We start from the raw sequence: 6,000 nt of genomic DNA on the forward strand, positions 1-6,000 counted from the left end.
GGCCGGGTCCACCATCTTAAAACTGCACCATCCTCAGCGGGGTAAAAGGAGAGATGCTGTATTACATCCTGGCTCTACTATGCTTTGTCTGGGAAGGGGCACATACCACTTTGATCCACAGCACATTGGCCAGGACTAAGCATGCAGTCTCATCTAATTGCATGGAGGAGCACAATTCCTCCATGGCAGGTGGTACAATTCTCTGCCACACTCGATATTGTATAAATCCAGGGTCCCAGAAGGCAGCAAAATGTAAGGAGATCAATGGTACCTTGCAATTAGTATTAACAGTGTTACCAAAATACTTTTCTTAAAAATTGTCTAAACCAAGTATGTATCTATATAATTTTACCATATCTAGTTTCATTAGAAGCAATTTATTTTTTAAAACCCAGTTATTTGGATTTTGAAATATTATTTGTAATATTAATTGTAATACCACATTAACATTACATTTATATATTTTCTAGTATCAATTGAATTAAGCATAACTAGACTATATTTTATTGTTGTTTTAATACGAAAATAAGTATAAGAAATGTAGAAAATTGCAGTCATAAAAAGTTTCAGTTACTTTGCCTCTGCTGTAAAACCTAATCTTGGTATAATTAAAACATGTCATGATATATTTCTATCTTTGCTTTCTGTAGAAACTACGCAAATGCTAGAGAGATAAATCACACAGCCACTTACAAAGAATTGAATTTCAACAAAAAAATTACCAATAGATGTTTTTTTCTCATTTCAATTTATAAGGAAATTACTAGACTATGAAAAGTTAAATTTCCCAGTTTTATTATACAGTATTTTTTATTTCTTTTGAACTAAAGCATTCAATAAAAAGTTGCCAAGTTTGAAATTACCAATCATTTAGAGAAAATAAAGTTCATGTGTAAGATTTGTTTTCTTAAAAGACAAGTTAGGGAATCGTTCTGTTTTCATTTTTTGGCTCAGATTCTACAACTTCATGGTGGAAATTTTATCCTTGAAAGAACTTCTAATGTCATTTTATGTTTATCTTAAGTTTCTATTTTTATACCTTATATAATTTTAGAGTGTTGCCAGTTTCATAGCATATTAATTACTTTTTAAAAAAATTATATTTAAAAATAAAATTTGTAATTAAAGCCCAGTTTGATTATAATAGCATTCTATTTCCTGATTTTGAATTTATCATGAAATTGATAAAAATTATAGCTTGTAGCTGTTTATAAACACTTGTATATATTGCACTTTTTCCTGGTTAGGACATATTTATTTCTCAAGCAGACTTTTAAAAAATGTTTTCATCTTTTTTTAAAAAATAAACTGTTATTTGAGGTTCAGAGTTACATGTGTCATGGGGGTTTGTTGTGCAGATTATTTTGCCACCCAGGTACTAAGCCCAGTGCCCAATAGGTACTTTTTCTGATCTTCTCCCTCCTTCCAAGCCCCTCTTTGTGTCCATACGTTCTCACCATTTAACTCCCACTTACAAGTGAGAACATGCAGTATGTGGTTTTCTGTTCCTGTGTTAGTTTGCTAAGAATAATGGCCTCTAGCTCTATCCATGTTCCTGCAAAGACATAATCTCTTCCTTTTTTTTTTTTGAGACAGAGTCTTGCTCTTGTCTCCCAGGCTGGAGTGCAGTGGTGTGATCTCAGCTCACTGCAACCTCTGCCTCCCAGGTTCAAGTGATTCTCCTGCCTCACCCTCCTGAGTAGCTGGAATTATAGGTGCCCTCCACCACACCTGGCTAGTTTTTTGTATTTGCAGTAGAGACTGGGTTTTGCCATGTTGGCCAGGCTGGTCTGGAACACCTGACCTTAGGTAATCCACCTGCCTCAGCCTCCCAAAGTGCTGGGATTACAGACGTGAGACACCACACCCAGCCCAATCTCTTCCTTTTTTATGACTGCATAGTATTCTATGGTGTATATGTACCAAGCTCTCTGTCCCTCCCTCCCTCCTTCCCTCCTTCCCTCTCTCCCTCCCTCCTTCCCTCTCTCTCTCTCTCCCTCTCTTTTTCTCTCTCTTTCTCTCTCTCTCTGTCTCTTTCTCTTTCTCTTTCTCTCTCTCTTTCTGTCTTTCTTGTGGAGTTTCCCTCTTGTTGCCTAAGCTGGAGTGCAGTGGCACAATCTCAGCTCACTGCAACCTCCACCTCCCAGGTTCAAGCGATTCTCTTGCCTCAGCCTCCCAAGTAGCTGGGACTACAGGCACACGCCACCAGGCCAGGCTAATTTTTGTATTTTTAGTAGAGACGGAGTTTCACCACATTGGCCAGGCTGGTCTTGAACTGCTAACCTCAGGTGATCCACTTTCTTTATCCAATCTGTCATTGATGGCCATTTAGGTGATTCCATGCCTTTGCTATTGTAAATAGTGTTGCAGTGAACATACATGTGCATGTGTCTTTAAAGTAGAATGATTTCTATTCCTTTGGGTGCATACCCAGTAATGGAATTGCTGGGTCAATGATAGTTCTGTTTTTAGTTCTTTTAGGAATCACCACATTGTCAAGCTGACTTTTTAAAAGAAGTTTTAAAAAATACACTTTTATAAATAGAGTTTTAGATTTTCAATTTCGTATTTTATATTGGATATTCAGGAGAAACTCTTATCAGACAGTCTTTTCCCCCCTCAACTTAATTTCTGAATATCATTTTAAAACTATAAATTTAAATTACTTTGCAAGACATTTATATAAATTATAGAACACTAAGTTCATGACTTTCTCCACCACCCCCACTTTTTAAAGAAAACAGAAGTTTTTGTATTTGAAATTGTGCAGAAAGATTAACATGGTATCAGGAATCCATTTGTCTGCAAATAATAGAAAACCAACTAACACTGACTAACAGATAAGAAGTAGGGTAGGGCTGGCGGGTAGCAGGGAGTCCAGGCTGTTCCTGTGGCTCGGCAAAGCCACCAGAACTCAGCTCCTTGAAATCCCTCTGTGTTGTCACCCTCAATGTGCAGACTTTCTGCCTCAGTCTTGGTGTGCCTTGTGGTTACGAGGTGGCTGCTGCCCTTCAAACCTCTCGTCCATGGTCCAGGCAGAAATAAGGAGGAAGGCAGAAAGCAAAAGACTACCTCTCAACAAAGCTTTCTTTTATATTTCAGTCAAAACATCTTCCTCAGGGCCACCTACATCTTATTGCCATACTGAATTAAATCACTCTGCCTAGCAGGAAGGGCAGCAGGGGAGGCTGAATAGTTTTAACTGTTTTGTTAGTAAGAAAGTGGAAATGGATACTAAATAGGCAATTAGGGTTATCTCATGAACTTAAGTGAGTTAAAATAAAGCCATTTGTATAATTAAAAACTTAATATAACTGCATATATTTGACCAGCACATGAGAAATATTGGATTTTTATTCATAATTGGCCTCATTTTAGCTTCCACCCCTATAAAGAGAGCCACATTTGAATATTTCTTACCTGGGTATTTCTTCTTATTTTTTAAAATGATGTTTGATTATTTAAGAAATAAAATGAGTACTCTTTTGGTTAATTCCTGAGGTAAGCAGGCAGATGTAACAGATCTAATTAAGGAAATGCAGAAACCTAAACACACAAACCCAAATGTATACAATGGTTACTAGATGACGAAATGTTACATCTCTTACTTTTGTCCCATGACATGTTTTAATTCCTTTTTAAATTTAATTTCTTTGCATGAACTTGCTCCTATAAAGTCCAAAGCAAGTGTTCGTGATTGGCACATAGCTCTTTCCCAACTGGTTCCATCTCCTGGCTCTGCCATCTTTGACACATGGCTTCCAAGGCTGCATGTTGATCTACATACCTTCCACCTCATCATTCATCCTCCATTTCCTCAACTCCTTGTACTGCAGATGCTGCTATAGCGAACATGCCCATTTATCACATGCATCTGAGAAAACTTCCCTGGGGGTTGTTCAGAAGGGAATTCCTGGGTCCTGGTTAATGGTGCTGGTTTAGTTTCCAGCATGGCCGCCCCTGTCTGCGTTCCCACCAACGGTGCACAGAAGTTCCAAGTTCCACCAACTTTGATGCTATCCAGCTGTCTAGTTTTGTTAATCTGATGGGTCCGTAATGTCGGATTTTGGTTTAAATTTGCATTTCTAAAATGAATGAGTTTGAGAAATCTTTATATGCTTTTTAGCATCTTGAGTTTTCCCTTCTGTTAATTGTTTGTTCATTTTATTTGTCCATTTTTCTATTGGGTTCTGAAAAAAGCATTTCTGATCTCTTTTTAGCTGATAAACAAGTCTCATATATAGATTTTCATAATTAGAGTTTAAGCAGCTCTCTCTGAAGTGTGGATTTCTGTTCAAAATATTTCAAGTGTTAACTATTTCTCCTTATTCTATCTCTCACACACATATGTACAATGCTATTTATAATGAAGTAAATTTGAAGAAATTATCACTTTGATTATGTAACAATCTGTCTAGTTAGTTTTTAACTAAGGATTTCTTTGGAGTAGTTAATTTAGTTTTAAACTATCACTGTTTTCTTTATGCCTACTATAAATCTTTTTACATCTAAATGTACAAAAACATACAGTATTTTTTTTTTTTTTTTTTTTTACCATTTCTGGGTTAGAACTCTCATAGTAAATTAAACCTATAAAAAACTGAAGAAAGTGGGAGGGCTGGTTTTCTTTCTTCTACCTGCCTCCCTCCCTCCCTCTCTCTCCATCCATTCCTCCCTTTCTCCTTCCCTCTTTCCTTCTCTCTCTGTCACTCTCTGGTATATTAGTCAAAATAAGAGTCCTGGAAATTTGGAGCTCTATGATTTTGGGGATGTTTTGAAGGTGTACACTTTTGCCTAAAGCAGAATGGCCCATTTGAGGGAAATACTTTTCATCCCAGAGAACATAAAGGCATAGCCATAGGATGTCCACACAAACTGCACCATTATCCTGGTTGAAGTGGGGGCTTCCTTGGACTCTCCCTTCATACTTAGCCTCTCACCCAGGAGAAGAACACCCCCAGGCTGGTCTGCCTTAGCTCTCCCAGGAGATGTTTATGTCAGGGGAAGAATACATTCAAACCAATCTTTCTTGTGTTAAGATTTCACTGTGTACAGATGAGATCCTCCAGGGGTCCTTATTTCAGAAGTCCAGCTTGCCTTCATGATGGGCTTACAGTGCAGGCTGAGCATGCACCCTCACCCCCAGAAAAATCTGGAGGTTCCACCTAAGCCAGCACACAGTTCTGAAACTGTTACCTTAAATTTCTGTTTTCAACGAGAAGTGGCTATTCCTCAATGCACCTGGGGAGACACACTCATCAACACCACCTTTATCCTTGAGTCTAGACACAATATTTATTTTTTCTTGCCTGAATCTGGCAGCCAAACCTGTTCAGGCGTGCTGGACATACATACAGATTGCACATTTGTGGAAACCTTCATCAGGGTTTCCTAGTAGCAAGTCATCTGTCCCACGGCCTCTCTGTCAAACAGTCTCTCTGTTGGAGGCACCTCATAGTAGAAGAACCAGCTTCTAGTATTTGGGCCAAAATCTGTTAGAAGCAGGCTTTAATCAGAATTCTAGCTACTGTTGAGAGATGAGTACACAGAGGGCCTTTTTAATCCAAGTACTCTCGTACCAAGTGACAGAGTTAACATATTTTTAGAAAGTGCAAATTACTTTATTATTTATTAACAGAAGGAAAGGATACAATGCAGTTTTTCCATTCCTTAAATGTCTTGTCAGAGGAAGCTTGTGGCTGCTCATCATTAGTGAGGCAGATAAATAGCTACATTTTTCAGAAGGCCGCCTGCTCATTGTGGTCACTTCTCACTTTCCAGCTGCCTTATCCGCTGCTTAGCTACATCTGTTAGATGCGTAGGCAAGCTCTGGAATGTGGAATTCCACATAGGCAAGGAATGGTGTGGATGTGTCTGTTGTATGTAGGTTATAGCCAGCTCATTAACAGGGTTGGGAGCTATGCAGTAGGTTTCACTTTTATCTTGAAGTCATAAAACTCTTAGTAGGTTTTGAGCAGGGATCAGCATATCCTGAGTGAT

This window comes from Trachypithecus francoisi, unplaced genomic scaffold (assembly GCF_009764315.1).
Source record: "Trachypithecus francoisi isolate TF-2019V2 unplaced genomic scaffold, Tfra_2.0 Lachesis_group0, whole genome shotgun sequence".
Taxonomy (NCBI): domain Eukaryota; kingdom Metazoa; phylum Chordata; class Mammalia; order Primates; family Cercopithecidae; genus Trachypithecus; species Trachypithecus francoisi.